Source organism: Pinus tabuliformis, chromosome 3_2, assembly GCF_031772625.1.
Source record: "Pinus tabuliformis cultivar Carrire ecotype Pingquan chromosome 3_2, CPIR1, whole genome shotgun sequence".
Classification (NCBI taxonomy): domain Eukaryota; kingdom Viridiplantae; phylum Streptophyta; class Pinopsida; order Pinales; family Pinaceae; genus Pinus; species Pinus tabuliformis.
This window is the reverse complement of record NC_142302.1, coordinates 142790565-142808127: the sequence shown is the minus strand read 5'-3', so window position 1 is coordinate 142808127 and position 17563 is coordinate 142790565.

Genomic DNA, 17563 nt, shown 5'->3' with positions numbered 1-17563 from the left:
CTGAGTCCCCTAGAATTGACACTTTTATGGCTTGTAAGGACTTTACTAGTTTAAGGCCTAGTAGAAGAGCTTCATATTCTGCCATATTATTGGTGCATCTGAAGTTTAGTCTGTAGGCTCGGCCCTCTGCATGACTTTGTTGTTTATTATGTATCCAAACTCCAGCTCCTGCCCCTAATTTGTTGACTGACCCATCAAATTCAAGAAACCATAGGTTCTCTTTTTCTAGGGGAGATTTAATAAGTTCCCTGTGATCTGGGATCATAAGTTGGAGTTCTGGTTTTTCACCTGGTTTGTCTTCTAGGACAGTCTGACCACTTGATGGAATTTGCTTGATCTCTAGAACAGCAGCTTGGCTTAATGATGGTTGAACCATTGTTTCTTGGGTAGCAGTTTGTTCATTAATATCCTCCTCTTGTATGAGTGTCTTGGTTTCAACATCATTATTTGAGAGACCTGTATTGTCATTGAAGAGAATGTATGAGTCCATGTCTGAATGGACAGCATATATGGGAAAGTTTTGAGGCTTTTCTTCACTGCTGACCATGTATTTCATTAGTGTTTCTCTGTATAGTCTTTTCGGTTGCCCAAAGACAGAGATGGTAGCATATGACATGTCTAGCTGCAGGGAACCTTGAAGTTTAGCCCCCCATGACCTTGATAACAGCATCCCATACTTGGGTGGGATGTCAGCAACTACAACATCCATCAGAATTGTTTTGTTTGGGTACTGAACCAGGGACACACACAGGTCTTTTATTAGACCTAAGCACTTGACTTGGCTGGAGTCAAAGGAGAATAGGTCCTTATATGGCCTTGTAATATCCAGATTTAGTCTTTCCATGACTGATTTGGGCATCAGGTTGTGAGAGGCACCTGAGTCAAACATTGCATTGTGTAGTATCTTGTCATGAATATGCAGGCTGACATAGAAAGGTAAAATGCCTGCAACTGCTGTCTTTCCATCCACCTCTGGGCCGAAAAGTAGCTCTGGAGTATCATCCAACACATTAACATCATCTTTGTTGCTAGTAAGTTGGAGAGATTTCCTGATTTGTTGTTTGTAGATGCTGTGTTTGGCCAATTCCGAGAGAGGAATTGCTATCTTTAGTTTCCCAATTTCAGCCTCTAAGTCAAACGGTTTATCAGATTGAGTCTTTGTGTTGTGGATGACAGTCTTTTCCTTGTTCACTAGGTCTTCTTCTTGATTGGTCTCTTGATTTTGAGCTTGAGACCTGTCCTTGTTACTTATCTCTTGGGGAATAATACTAGGATTGGGCTGCAAGGATGATGTAGCCATGGGCGGCTGTTTTGAAGAAGCTGGTTCAGTGATTTCTTCAATGGTTACCTCTTTTGCAAGTGAATCTGTTGGGTCATTTGGCTCTGTAATTATGGCCCTTTCAGGTTGCTGGTTGTCCTTTATGTTTTCAGGCTGATTAACATTCACAGTTCTGCTCCTTAGCTTGTACTGTTTATGGACTTCATAAACAGCTGTGTCATAGCCTTGTTTAAAGTCAAATGACTCACCTGATTTGGTTGGGAACAGCTTGATTACATCATCCTCATGGTCTTCTTGTGTTAAAAAGACTTGACTTTCACCATCCAAACCCATTAAATTAATCTGAGAATCTTCATTGGGTTCACTTGATGTGGAAGTTTCAGCATAGTTTTCTTGGAAAGGGGGTCTTATGTCTTGGTCAGCACTGGCCTTGCCAACATTTGGGTTTTGAGTTCTCCTAAAATTTGGATTCCTAGGAGGGTTGTTTTGTGGTGCTTCCCATGATGACTTTCTCTCCACAGATTCCACTCTGTCACCCAATCTCTTCATACCAGTGAGTATTGCATCCAATTTTTGATCAAAAGCTGAGGGTTCTTCTTTGAAAGTGGTTCTCTTTTCTAACCTTGCTCTGTTTCTTTTGGCAATCAGGTTAGCTTCCACTGTGACAGCAACCTTTTGGGCCTCTGCAAGGGTTTGAGGGTCTCTTTCCTTCAACTGATAGGCCATATCAGGGTCAAAACCATCAGGAAATTTGTACAAGGCCAAATCAGGGGGAGGTCTTAAATTTTGCGGGATTGCGTTATATACATTGTTAAATCTTGCACAATACTCCAAAACAGTCTCTTGGGGACCTCTTTTGATAGTGTCATATTCCCCAAGTATGTGCAGAGGATCTTTCTTTTTCTCCCATCTGTTAGTAAAGGCTTGATACAGCTCATCAGGAGTTGTGATGGAATTTGCATTCAGGGATCTAAACCAAGTTCTTACATCCCCAGTCAGACTTTGAACAAACATCCTCATTCTCACACTGTCATCATCTATTTCATAAGTTTCAAAATGGTCTTGCATCCTTTTGGCATGCTGAATGGCTGTCAAAGGGCCAGTGGAGTCAAAATATGATATTTTGGTTTGGTAGTCTTGGGGTAGGGCTGCAGCATTAGCTGGTATCTGCAAGGGTGCATATCTGTTAGCCATATTCACAAGGTTTGGGGGATTCACAGGAGCAACTGGGATCAAAGGAACAATGTGTGCCACAGGGGTAAGAGGTGTGGCAGCACCTAGAGTGTTGTTCAAGGGGATATGTGCAATGGGTGAAGATGTGCAAGGAGGGCTTTGGGATGTAGATGGTGAACTGGGGGAGACAGGGGTAGACCTAAATAGAACCTTGATTGGGGTTGGAACTGGCTCAGGGTGGGGAGTCAAATCAGTAGGATTTTCCTGCCTTTGCTGCTTCCTAATGACTTTAGGGATTATATTAGGATTTTCAAAAACAGCTGGTGGATTTGGGTCAGGATTTGACCTAGTGTGTCTAATTTCCCTTTTAGGAGCCAGCTTCTGAATTTGTTTTTGGTATTTTCTAAGATATTTTTAGGATTGTTTAAGGGACTGTTTAAGCTTTTTTAGAACCACTGTCTATGGACAGACAACGGTTTGAAAAATATGCTTGTCCCCAGTGGAGTCGCCAATTATGTTAACACCCAGGTTGTTCCCTATGACTCCCAAGGGAATACGGCCGGGGTAACCACTAACCAATCTTTGGATTACAGCTTCTAACCAAACTGTAATCAGAGAGGGCTCTCTCTTTATATTTTGTCTCTGTTCTGATAGTATTTTAGGCTAGCTATGTTGTTCAAACTTTTGTTTTTTTTTTTTTGTGTGTTTGGTTGGAGAATGTTTCAGTCAAGATATGTATGCTCTCACTACAATGTTATATGTCATTGGGCAATGGAGTCAGTGGTCCTTTAGCTGTTTTGAGGTACTGTGTGATGCTGTAGTGATGCTGCAGAGCAAGGTTAGTGTCTGAGGAACAAACGTTCATAAAGTGATTGGGTGGGTTGTATCCAGTTTATGCAAGGCAATCAAGAATCTTACAGTAAACTGCTAGAGAAAGACAGTGAGAATATTGACCTAGAAGCAATGAAGAATTTCTAGGTAACATTCATACATATAGAATTAACAGCTACATGAGCAATTAAGAATTCATGTCCATGGTTAATTCTGAAGACAAACATTTACAGCAGTAAAAATTGAGTACAAGGTGTAGTAAAACAAATCCTGCACTATTCTTTTTCTTTACTGCTAGTTTAGTGTAACATGAATATGATTTGGTAAACATAAGAAAGACAAGAACAGAGATTGAGGAAAAACTTGTTATTTCATTAGATAGCACAGGAATTCTGCATCAACACATGAATCATCAGCAAGACACCATAGTTCCAGGAAATCACTGAGCTGATCTAGCTCTTTGTATTAAACAATTCTGAAAGTGTACAATACATTTTCTCAGAGTGAAAATTACCAACCCCTTATGCGTTACTAAGGGGAGTATATATACAAAGTTTACATAAGAAAATATCTGAATGGAGAGTAAATGCTTCATTAATAGCATGCCAACCGCTGGAGTGTAGCAGCTGAGAAAGTTAATGCTGTAATAACTTTTGTTCCCTTAGCTGTCAAAAATGGTCAGAGCCTGTTGACTTGGTGGCAGTTGGAGTCGGCTGAGGAGACGCTGTCAAAATTTGTGCATTTCTTTATCTCTTGGGCTAGCCGTCGTTGTCTATGTGCTGAGTCACATTTCAGCTGCTTTTAATGCTGACTTTATCATGCTGTTTGTCTTGTAGTGACCTGGAGCTGGCAGTGACCGAACAGCTGAAGCTACCGTGGCAGAATTTGAAGCATTGCTTGCCACCAATCCTCTTTTGGCATTTGATGCCTCCTAATCTTTATCAAGGTCTCATCGGCCTCTGTATATCTGTAGAAGTTAGGAGGAGTTTCAAACAGATGATTCACTTCATTCTCAATAAAGAACAGGCCTTCCAGTTTGTCATACAAGCTCTGTCCTGAGGGAGGCCCTGTTTGTTCAGATGTACTGCCAGATGCAGTAATCTGATTCTCAATGTATGTTGCCATTCTGTTGGCAAACTGATCCCGGGAGACTAGTTTTCCTGCACCAGTTAGGAGGCTAGGCAGGCCTTTTGCTTGCAGCACCGCCAACTTGACTTTAAATTCCTCCACATCTGTTATGATCTCATAGCACTTCCTCTCCACAGTTTGTACATAGTTCCTGAGAGTTAGCACCTTCTTGGCAGTGAGGACAGCCTCTGTTCTGTTGGGAATGCCTATGGCTGCCAGTTCCTCCTTTTCCTGCCTGTTCAGGAAGTCTATCATTCTGTTGGCCTGCTCTGGTCTGTTTTGCAGCAGTGTTTTGGCCTTATTGATTTCTGTTTGTGCTTCGCCCAACAAGTCTATCTGTTCATGCATTGTTTTTATTGATCTCCATTGTTGAGTGATGGATTGGCCTATTTTGGCTCATAGAATCCTTTTTATGTCGACCATGGCTGTTTCTAGATTCAGCTCTTTTTCTAAGGCCTTTATCTTGTCTTTTAGGGCCTTTATTTCTCTGCCCTGCTCTGCTACAGTCACTTTGGACTTGTCATACTTGGCATCCAGTTCTACCAATTTTTCCTTGGCCTTCTTTATTTCATTGGCCTGGAGCTCCATTTCCTTGATGGCCTTGGTCAATTCTTCTATACTTGCACTGGCCTCTGGAGCTGCTGCTGTTCCTGCTGCTTCTGTTGTGGGGGCCACTGCTGCCCCTGAAGTTGTTGTTGTTGTCGAAGTAGTTGGAGGAGCTTGTGAAGTGGATTCTCCCTGTTTATCTTGTAATGCTCCTTCCAGCTCTTTCTCCAATTCCCTGATCCTCTGGTCTTGTTGCATTAGGAGGTCTAATTGGTCAGCAGCCTGTTTTTGCTTTTGAAGTTCTGCGGTTTGAGGGTGCTCTGTGGGCTGCAGCTTCAACCTCTTTTTCAATGCATTCAGGTCATCATCTTTCTTTTTCATCAGGGCCTTCACACCCTTTGGATCACTAGGATCATGTCCTAGATCAATGATGATGTCCTCAAGAGACTTTATTCTATTGTCTTTGGCCAAGGAGGACATTCTCTCAAAGTCCAACTGGGTATTGGTGTTTTTCAGGGACTCTTTCAGCTCATGGGCCATGGTTGCCCTCTCCACCAAGGTTGCATAAACCATTTCTCCAGTCTGCTTGTGGAGTTCGATTTGGTCCATGGGATGGATGTCTTTGGCCATGACCTCTACCCTTGTCTTCACAAAATCTGCAGCTGACCTAGGCTGCGGTATTGTAGGCTTGAAGTGACTGAGGATTATCTTTTCCTCTTTAATGTCATACACCGACATTAGCCTTTCTTGCTGGTTGGCATATTTTTCAATGTGTGGGTATTGACAATGCCTATAACCTAGAAGCCTGTATGTGTTTCTTCTTGCAGTGATGAAGCCCTCAGGGTCATAAGGGACCCACCGAAAACTATATGATAGTTTATATTTGTCCTTGAGGATGAGGTCAGCATCTTCCCATCCTTCTTTTTTGTTCATGATGAAGGGGCCCAACTGGTGTTTGAACTTGAGGTGGGCCTTCTTTCTTGAGCTATGGAAATGGGTGAGGTCAGACTGAATCAACTGCCTATAATATTCCAAGGCAAACATCCTCATGGGCACATACTTTGGGAGTCTGTAAGGACAGAGCTCACAGCCATAGACTCTGATGACTGTGTGATCCTCATATAGGTACCAATCACCTATTTTACATTTCTTGGAAAGCTGCAGAGCCTTCTGTATCTCAGTTGACATCCTGGGAGGAGGGGACCTCATCAATAGGAAAGATACTGGATACACAAATTGGTCAACAAACTCACAATAGGAATAGGGTGAGTTTGTGACTTTGTGGTAGACAGAGGTCCAGAAGATAACAGACCTTCTTTCCCCTCTATAATCCAGCTTTTTGATATAGCATGGAAAAGCCTCAGACTGATAATACATGAAGAGGTGATAGATATAGGCCGAGTATTTGAAGACCCCCTGCCTATCCACTGCACCCAGCTGATCGTGGATTTTGTTAGCAATGAACTTGGCAAAGTTATATTTGCGGGCAGGGGGTTGGCCTGGGCTGTAAACAGCTAGTAATACTAGCATTGTCTCATCCACATGTTCACTGGTTTTGTATCCCAGCACATAAGCAATCATGTCCAGGAGCAATCTGCCTACTTCAGTGAAGTAGACATCCAAATAAGGAGGTGACCCTGCAGGCTGGCACTCAGGTCTCATGAATGTCCTGGTGACCTTTTGAATCTCCTCACTGGTCATCTTGGCACCAGTGTCCAGCAGATAGTTCATGGAGAATGGGATTAGCAGCTCTGTCTGATCAAAATGTAGCATTTTGTTGATGGACTCAGGATTAATGTAGAAGAGGACCCTCCCAGATGGGGTGGTGATGGCTCTGTGCTGCACATCATAGTTTTCAGCACATAGGCGAATGATTTCAGGAAACACATTTACAGAGGGGAGACAATAGTATGGCAGGTTGGACTCCCATATGCCATATGTATCATGACCATTCAGGTAGTCCTCTCTCAACTGCCTGAAGGTCTGCAGAAAGTCTCTGTCTCCCACATAGTCTTCAATAAGGTAGTCCTGGTCAGCAAGAGGCAAGGACTGCAGGTCTTTATTGGGTGGATTTAATGGAGCAACACTGAGAGCTGTGGGTGCAGGGGCAGCCATTGTATGATTTGATTTTGAGTAAGATGAGTGAAATGGTTTGCAAACCTCTTAAGAGTTGAAATGATAGGCCAACTGTAGACAATGTCTGAAATGTTTTTTACAGTTGAAAAGGGAGGCTTGCTTCTGCAGTCTTGGTAGGTTCACAGAGGTTGTGAATTGCTAGGGGTGAATTGCAGAGGGTAAGTGAGATTTACTTTGGTGAAAAAATGTTGTTGGTCTGCACTCGGCAAGAGGGAACAATGCCGGGCACCTCAAAGATAATTTCACAGTTTTGGCCCGCGAATTGACTGTTTCAATGCTGAATTTATGGTTCTGGGGGTAAGCAGGTTAGCTTGGCTCACTTTAGATAGTAGGTGTAGAGTTTATATGGAACTCAACAGGTATTTTAATGGCAATTTACAGAGAAATGGTATGCATGGGCGAAAATGGGGAATTACGGTGAATACCTGGATAGAACGCTTAAACAGCCTGCGGGCCGAACTCTGAAGGTTGACTTGATGAATTGGAACGGTTGCAATTTGAATTTGGAAGCCTGAAGGCACTTTGGCAGCTGCAACGGCTATCTCTTCCTTTACGCGAAAATGACATAAAAACTGTCCAAAACGTGACTTTAACGACGAAATTCAGAAAAAATAGGTAATTGGCGCCTTTCCGCCGATGACGTCAGCATGACGTCATGGCGGGCCCGGGTACGGAGGATGACGTGGCTGCTGAGGTGTAGGCCAGGGTGGCAGGACACGGTGGCAGGTGGATAAGGTGGCAGGGTTACGTGGAGGGCCACACGGCGCGGGGGCGGGGAAGGGCGCTACGTCATGCTGACGTATTGATGACGCAAGGGGGAGGCGGTAACGAGATGGTGGTAAGCGGGTTCCCCGCACCACCTTTGGGCAAAGGCGGTATCGGGGAGGGGGGCTCCGAACAACCCCACTGCCTGCCACGCGTCCCTTGTACGGGGCGGAAAACCACTTTCCCCGGACGCTAAAGGTCGGTAGGTCGGGGAGCGAAAATGACCGCCCACCGTTAGATCTGGGCGGCGGAGATCGGACGGCTGGCGGGTCCTCCGACGGATCGTGCAGGTTGGGGGGGTCCCGCTGGCCTATTAAAATATTCAATTAAATACTTTTGGGCGGAGAACCTTAGGGTTAAGGGTTTTTGTATGTATTTTCGGGATTTTTGGGTTTTTCCAGGGTTTTATAAGGAAAAAGAGGTTTAAGAGTGGGTTTAGCAGGGGGAAAGGGGTTTTCTGTGGCATTTTATGAGCAGAGGGAAGGTGAGGGCTTAGGGGAAAGGTTATCACTCCAACCAAAGGTTGAAGCAATCCCATTACAGGGTTGACCATAGTCCCAATTGGACCAAAGTCTCCCTAAACAACTTATTTAGCTATAGTGCCAAGGGGAGGGATATTTATACCATGTTTGGGGTTTATACACCATGGTGCTATAATAGTAGGGAAAGGGCAGTTTAGGGGATTTAGATAATAGAAGTTAGGGGTTAATGTGAGTGAGGAAAGTGAATGAGGAGTGATGTCATTAAGTGCATTTGAAAGTCACTTAGTTTAGGGAGTAGATCAAAATGAAAAGAATTTTATACAAGAAATGTGGCTTTTAAAGGGATAAGAACCACCATGAAACCTCAAATTCTTCTATGAATCCCAATAGATGAAGGGATGTTAGTAATGAGAGTGAAAGGGGAAACTGGGAAGTTAGACATGCTTCTTTGCTTTGCTGCAACCTGATGGAGAAGAGAAGCTTCTCAATCCATTGATTTTCCTTTGTGGACATTTCAGCACACATTTATTTGCAAGGAATGGTATTTCTGCAACCCCATCTGCCTGCCCATCTACCTGCCTAGCATTTTTTGTTTCTTCTTGGAGGGTGCACTTAGGCTTGCAGACCCTTGTTTGCCTTTTCTTTTCTTTGGCTTTTTCCTTTTGATTTTCTATCTAATGCTACCCTTATTGCTTCCAAGGTCCCAGATTAAGCAGTTGGGAACCTTAATTCTCTACCTGAGCTACTTGTCTGCCAAGATTAAACATTTTGGACAGACTTCTTTCTCTATTCTACAACTGAAAATTTAAAACATGGCATGATCCAGATTAGGCTGTTGGATCATCCATCAAAATTGAGTCCACATCAAGCTATATGCACAGATTGTTTTCTCTTGGAAATATGTGATCTTTGCATCATCAAAGCAGAGCATATTTGGAACTTTTAATTGCCAATCATGAAATATGAAACCTATTGGTATAGGTAGCTAACAGAATATTATCAAAACTAATAGAAGGATATGAAAGAGTGTACAGTAAGAACCTTGACAAACACGACCACTGAAACTTGCAACATTGTTTGTAGGAAGAGAAAATTATGTTTCTTTTTTCCAAACATGTATGTTAGTATATTACAGTTTAATGAATATGTTTTCCTATTATCATATATGGTTTCATACTTTAACAAAACATTCACCAAGACTTCACAATGTTTTATTATTCAGTGAAAGATTTGCCAAGATCTTACAAGATTTTATAATTCAGTGAAAGATTCGCCATGACTTTACAAGATAATATAATCTGGTGAGAGATTCGCCAATTTTTTTTTATATACATATTATATTAGTGCTAAAATCGCCTTGCAACATTGTTTGTAGGAAGAGAAAATTATGTTTTTTTTTCCAAACATGTTTGTTAGTATATTACAGTTTAATGAATATGTTTTCCTATTATATTATATGGTTTCATACTTTAACAAAACATTCGCCAAGAATTCACAATGTTTTATTATTCTGTGAAAGATTTGCCAAGATATTACAAGATTTTATAATTCAGTGAAAGATTCTCCATGACTTTACAAGATAATATAATCTGGTGAGAGATTCGCCAAAAAAATTATATATACATATTATATTATTGCTAAAATCGCTTCCCATTTTTCCTATGTATCATGGGGATTTTCCCATTTATTAGACATATAAATTTAGGGTGGTTCTTAAAATTTTCCCTTGTTATAGAGGATTTGATCTAACAAGAGAAATAAATAGTGTTGAGATGTTCTAGACAATTCCAATACCAAAATGTTAGAGAGTAAAAAAAATTAAAAAAACTAAACCCCAAATTAACTAAAAATCAATATAAACAACAACAATAATAATAATAAATAAAATAATTTTTTAGAAATTACTATTAAAATATATATATATATTTTGACGGGAAAAATAAAATTATAATGATTAAAAAACCATTTACTAAAAATAGTAAGCAAAAACAATGAAGAAAACATTAATTAATCACAACTTTAATTTATAATAAATGAAAAGAAAACCAAAAACATATACCATAAAATAAATAATAATAAAAAACTCAATAAATAAAATATATACAATCTAAAAATAATATATCATTTCACCACATTAACTGAATAAAGGTTGAGAAGAGGAAACTAAGACAAAAGGGCATAAATCCAATTGTTGTTTATGTTTTACCCCTCGTCCCTATTCATATTGCTAGCATGTTTTTTGATTTCTATAGCTTTTCTGAACTTCTTCTGATGGAAGTGATCAATCTTTGCAATGACTTGAGACTCCTCAAAACAAATGCGATGTCTAGTTTTTACGCATGCTCCGCTAAGGCAGATGAACAGGACCTGGAATGCGTGATGTCTGATGCATGTTCTTGAATTCTCTACTTGATCGAGCCACCAGTTTCTCTAATGTAGGGCGTCCCACATGAGAAAGGGATTAGGTAAACACTCTTAGATGCTTTTGGGTCCACATGGTCTTTGACTGATCTAAGCGAGCTGCAGATGGTGTTGAGAGGCTTAAAGGTGATATGCACCTTATTTCTCCTAAGAATGCGAGCAATCTTACCAATGGTGCCAAGAATGAAAGGAAGATACACACAGTTAACCAAATCACTAGGACTCCTCTTATGCCTAAGTCTTGTGTTGGCTTTTTGGAAAGCCTTGAGACCTAGGTGCCTGCTATAGCCATTATTTTCAAAAACTTTAAGGAGATGAGATTTTTCTCCTTCAAAGTGGCTCTCATCCGAGATCCTTAAAGCTTGGGTAGCTAGTGTGTTGAGGACACGATAATGATAAGAACTAACATGAAGGTATTGATCAATGTGAATTTGTTAACGAAAAACCTGGTGAGCAAATAAACCATTTCCCTTTTTAATTAAAATTATTAGTAAAATTATTATTATTAATTTAAATTATTAATTATGTTTTGCATAAGAGATAAGTTCTAAGCAACAACGTTACTTATTATACTTGTTAATGGTAGATTTTAGAATATTTAAACTTTTTTATATAAAGGTTTTTGATTTTACTCAGTTATCTAATTTTCAAAATATTTTAAAATATATAATTTAATTATATTTATACAACTTTATAATATTATTTCATTTTTCATTTTATGTGTAATTTCACTATAATTTTTAATTAAATCTACACACCACTGAAAAAATAAACAAAATTATATAAATATAATTTTATCCTGCCCCACTCTCTCTATAAAACATAGATACATGATACATTATATAAAAAACGTAAACATGTGATCGGGTACGATATAAATACGTTCTTATGCTTATATATAAAAAACATATACAACATAATATACTTTGTGTTACTTTTATGCTATACAATGTGTTACATAAAAGTAAACATAGAAATAGATAGATTTTGGGCTTCAATTTACATGTAAATTCAGATTTCCTTGCATTTTGAAAATCAGGGTACAACATGGGGAGGTTGGAGTGAGAAGAATCTTATTTGGTTTCGATGGAAAAATGTTGTACCATCGAAAATCACAGAGTTTTTGGTTGTATGGAAAGGTCTTCAAATCATGGACTTAAAATCACATTCAATATCTTCGGAGATTCGATGTTGGTTATTTGCCAATTCACAAAGGCCAAGTCACTAGCCAAAGAATCCTTTCTCTGTTGGTAAAATAGCTCGTCGCCCACGGGTCCCTGACGAGGGCGAATGTAGTGTAGGGTGATTTCTCTTAGAATATAAGTTTCTTTGGTGTTTTTTACGGCTAGTCCCTTATTATATATAATATGAATTTTCGTGAGTGTATCTTGTTGCTAGGGTTTTTTTGCAGAAGTTATAGTTGTAATTTTTTTTTGCAATTGTTTATAATGCGATTTTTTGGAAGCCTTTCCGGTGGTTTTTTGTTAAAATCCGGCAGCAATTTATTCGAATCGCAAGTTTGATAGCTAGTTTCTGCACAGTCAAAGCGTCCCAGGGGTTTTCCAGGATGTTGAATCCAAATATGCAGTTAAAAAACCATTTTAACTGCAACAAATCAATATTTAACCTCAATTTCATCCGCCGGATTCCGTCACCGAAATCTCCAAAAAATCACATTATAGACAACTCCTATAATTTATTGATTTAATTTTAATTTATTATTGTGAAAATTATTTTTAATAATAAAAAATTTTAAATAAATAAAATATAGTATTTCCATTAAATTTTCCATATAATTTATAATTATTATTATTTAAATTTTAAATAATAAATAACATGATTTATAATAATAATAATAATTTAATCTTCAAATAAGAACTATTTTAACATGCTATACAATGTTTTTTTTTTCATAACATATATGTATATATCTAATATTAAAGAAAAAGCGAGAGAGGTCCTAGCACCCTTACATTTGATCTCGGTTACAACAGTTTTATCTTTATCTAAGTAAGTTGAAAGTTTACTAATATGAGAGGGGTTGCACTAGATTATACTAAAAAAAAAGGAGTTTTCTCTAATGCGACTTTTTGGAGATTCCGGTGACGGAATCCGATGGATAAATTGAGCTTAAATCTTGATTTGTTGTAGTTAAAATGGTTTTTTAACAACATATTTGGATTCAACACCCTGGAAAACCCCTGGGACGCTTTGATTGTGCAAAAACTAGCTATCAAACTTGCGATTCCAATAAATTGCTGCCGGATTTTGACCGGAAAAACCCACCGGAAAGGCTTCCAAAAAGTCGCATTATAGACAACTGCATATTGGAGTTGTCTATAATGCGACTTTTTGGAGATTCCGGTGATGGAATCCGGCGGAAGAAATTGAGGTTAAATCTTGATTTGTTGCAGTTAAAATGGTTTTTTAACTGCATATTTGGATTCAACACCCTGGAAAACCCTTGGGACGCTTTGATTGTGCAGAAACTAGCTATCAAACTTGCGATTCCAATAAATTGCTGCCGGATTTTGACCGGAAAAACCCACCGGAAAGGCTTCCAAAAAGTCGCATTATAGACAACTGCATATTGGAGTTGTCTATAATGCGACTTTTTGGAGATTCCGGTGACGGAATCTGGCGGATGAAATTGAGGTTAAATCTTGATTTGTTGCAGTTAAAATGGTTTTTTAACTGCATATTTGGATTCAACACCCTGGAAAACCCCTGGGACACTTTGATTGTGCAGAAACTAGCTATCAAACTTGCGATTCCAATAAATTGCTGCCGGATTTTGACCGGAAAAACCCACCGGAAAGGCTTCCAAAAAGTCGCATTATAGACAACTGCATATTGGAGTTGTCTATAATGCGACTTTTTGGAGATTCCGGTGACGGAATCCGGCGGATGAAATTGAGGTTAAATCTTGATTTGTTGCAGTTAAAACGGTTTTTTAACTGCATATTTGGATTCAACACCCTGGAAAACCCCTGGGATGCTTTGGTTGTGCAGAAACTAGCTATCAAACTTGCGATTCCAATAAATTGCTGCCGGATTTTGACCGGAAAAACCCACCGAAAAGGCTTCCAAAAGTCGCATTATAGACAACTGCATATTGGAGTTGTCTATAATGCGACTTTTTGGAGATTCCGGTGACAGAATCCGGCGGATGAAATTGAGGTTAAATCTTGATTTGTTGCAGTTAAAATGGTTTTTTAACTGCATATTTGGATTCAACACACTGGAAAACCCCTGGGACGCTTTGATTGTGCAGAAACTAGCTATCAAACTTGCGATTCCAATAAATTGCTGTCGGATTTTGACTGGAAAAACCCACCGGAAAGGCTTCCAAAAAGTCACATTATAGACAATTGCATATTTAACTGCATATTTGGATTCAACACCTTGCAAAACCCCTAGGACGCTTTGATTTTGCAGAAACTAGCTATCAAACTTGCGATTCCAATAAATTGTTGCCAGATTTTGACTGGAAAAACCCACCAGAAAGGCTTCCAAAAAGTCGCATTATAGACAACTGCATATTGGAGTTGTCTATAATGTGACTTTTTGGAGATTCCGGTGATGGAATCCGGTGGATGAAATTGAGGTTAAATCTTGATTTGTTGCAGTTAAAATGGTTTTTTAACTGCATATTTGGATTCAACACCCTGGAAAACCCCTGGGACACTTTGATTGTGCAGAAACTAGCTATCAAACTTGCGATTCCAATAAATTGCTGCCGGATTTTGACCGAAAAAACCCATCGGAAAGGCTTCCAAAAAGTCGCATTATAGACAACTACTATATATAAATAAATAAATAAAAATAGAAACATATATATATATATATATATATATGCAGTTGTCTATAATGCGACTTTTTGGAAGCATTTCCGGTGGGTTTTTCCGGTCAAAATCCGGCAACAATTTATTGGAATCGCAAGTTTGATAGCTAGTTTCTGCACAATCAAAACGTCCTAGGGGTTTTCCAGGGTGTTGAATCCAAATATGCAGTTAAAAAACCATTTTAACTGCAACAAATCAAGATTTAACCTCAATTTCATCCGCCGGATTCTGTCACCGGAATCTCCAAAAAGTCGCATTATAGACAACTCCTTTATATATATATTTCTTTTGACATGTGCATATTTTTGTTTTCTTTTATTAATTATTTTTAATTTATTTTATTTTATTTCCATTAATTATTTTATTTATCAAATGATCTTGTCTTGATTAGGGTCTTCACTAGTTTTTATAATTTTTGACTCTTCTTTAGAGTTTGACTTTTTTAATTTTTTAATTTTAATTTTTAATTAATTTAAATATTAGCGGTTACTTATTAATATTTGTTTTTAATAAATTAATAAACTAATATCACAATTTAAATATTATTTTTAAAAAACTAGTAATATTTGGTTTTAATAAATTAATTTAATTATTATTTTTCAAAAACTAGGCGTAGTCATTACATATTAATATTTTTAATAAATTAATAAACTAATATCATTATTTAAATATTATTTTTCAAAAACTAGTAATATTTGGTTTTAATAAATTAATTTAAATATTATTTTTCAAAAACTAGCCATTTAATAGAGTCGTTAATAAATTAATAAACTAATATCATTATTTAAATATTATTTTTCGAAAATCCGGCAGCAATTTATTGGAATCGTAAGTTTGATAGCTAGTTTCTGCACAATCAAAGCGTCCCAGGGGTTTTCCAGGGTGTTGAATCCAAATATGCAGTTAAAAAACCATTTTAACTACAACAAATCAAGATTTAACCTCAATTTCATCTGTCGGATTCTGTCACCGGAATCTCCGAAAAGTCGCATTATAGACAACTCCTATATATATATCCAAAAAAATAATCAATAAATAAAACGGGGTCAACAACTACTAAAAGGAGTTAAAAATGAATAGGATGATAAAATACATTAAAAAAAAAAAAAGATCAAGAAAATCAACTCTAATAAAGTAATATTATAATTTAAATATTATTGTTAAGTAGATAAGTAAATCGCTTGCTTAAGCAGAAGACTTGCATAATTTTGGTGGGTAGTAACCACTAGTAAGTCTAAGCAGTTACAATTTCAGTCCTACATAAGTGCTAATAAATAATGGTGGGAAGTAACTCATGTAAGTATATTTTTTACATCTTGTTCCTATCTTTTTTTTATTCAAAGACTTGCTTAAATTATAGTGGGAAGTAATTCATGGTAGATATGTTATTTACTTAAGTAAAAGTTATTTTCAAGTATTTTATTTTTTATGGTTTTCATGCAAAGCTTAAGAATAAAAAACTCAATAAATAAAACGGGGTCAACAACTACTAAAAGGAGTTAAGAACGAATAGGATGATAAAATACATAAAAAAAGAAGGATCAAGAAAATCAACTCTAATAAATTAATATTATAATTTAAATATTATTGTTCAAATATTTAAGCCTTTGCCATGGTCTGCCTCTTCATCTGGTCCTGATGATGAACCACACGCGTCGGCCAAAAAAAAATTCTCTTATGTGATTTCTACCGAAAGACTTTGCTTAATTATAATTGGTCTTGGTAGGGACTAATAATGATTCCATGACCATTAAATTTAATTATTAAGTACTTAAAAACTCAATACTTGTAATAAACTTGCAATATAACAGGTTTCTTAACCATGGATATTCACCCCCATTTTACCATGGATATTATTAACTTGTAAATAAGTTTTGTTACAATACCATGGCTTATCAATACCACATCTCATAATAAAAAATTAAAATGTAACATATGGCATTCATTACATGGGGGGGGGGTGTCGAGGCGGCGCGAGGGAGAGAGGGAGGAAGATAGTGACATAGTTAGAGGGTGGAGAGAAAGGGAGGGAAGTGTAAGAGAGAGGAATGGAGAGAGAAATGGAGTAGGAGGGGGGAGAGATGGAGGGAAGAACAAAGACATAGAGAGACGGGTAGAGAGGAGAGGAGGGAAGACAAAGAGAAGGAGGTGAAAGAGAGAGGGAGACATAAAGATGGAGGGGGGAGAGAGAAGGAGAGAGGTAAGGAGATAGTGATAGAGTTTGAGGGTAGAGAGAGAGAGAGATGGGGGAGAGACAGGGAGGTTGTAATACCCCTTAGTGAAAAGTAAATATTTCATTTACTTTCACTGCACAAACTTGGTAAATCATGGGCTAAGTGGGAAGCCTAGTGGAAAAATATAATGTTTAAAATTTTATTTTAATTTATTCTAAAAAGGTTATGGAAAGTCTTGGAATTCATGGGAAAAGACCCTAGATGAAAATTTTCATTTAACAGATAGTTAGAGGATAGTTACTCTCTTCCCTAGAGATAAATCATCTCACATGGGAAAAGAAGCCAAGAGGGTATGAGAGGAAAATTGAGGCAACTAAGATGGGAGAAAATGAAATTGATACCTTGAATAGGACATTGTTAAGGTAAGGAAGGATGCTGCTAGTTAAGGTATTCTTGAGCTGGATTGTAGGCCAGTGTAAACCCTAAGACAAACTTGTGAGTTTGTGAGTTCTTGGTTGGACTAGTGTAGTCTTGATGCCTGAGAACAGACATTTCTAGGTCATTTTCTATCAATTGTTCTGGAAATTGAAAAGGGCTGCGAGGGGGGGGATTGGACGCGATTTCCATTCTCATTGGTTGGGAGGAATGGTCGTTCTCCTAGTTGAATTCCCTGGTTTCTTGACCTAAGATAGATAAATATTTCAATTTGTAATTTCCATAACATAAAATATATATTTTTGTATTTCCTGTAATGTGAAATTATCTGCAAGTCTTTGTAAATGA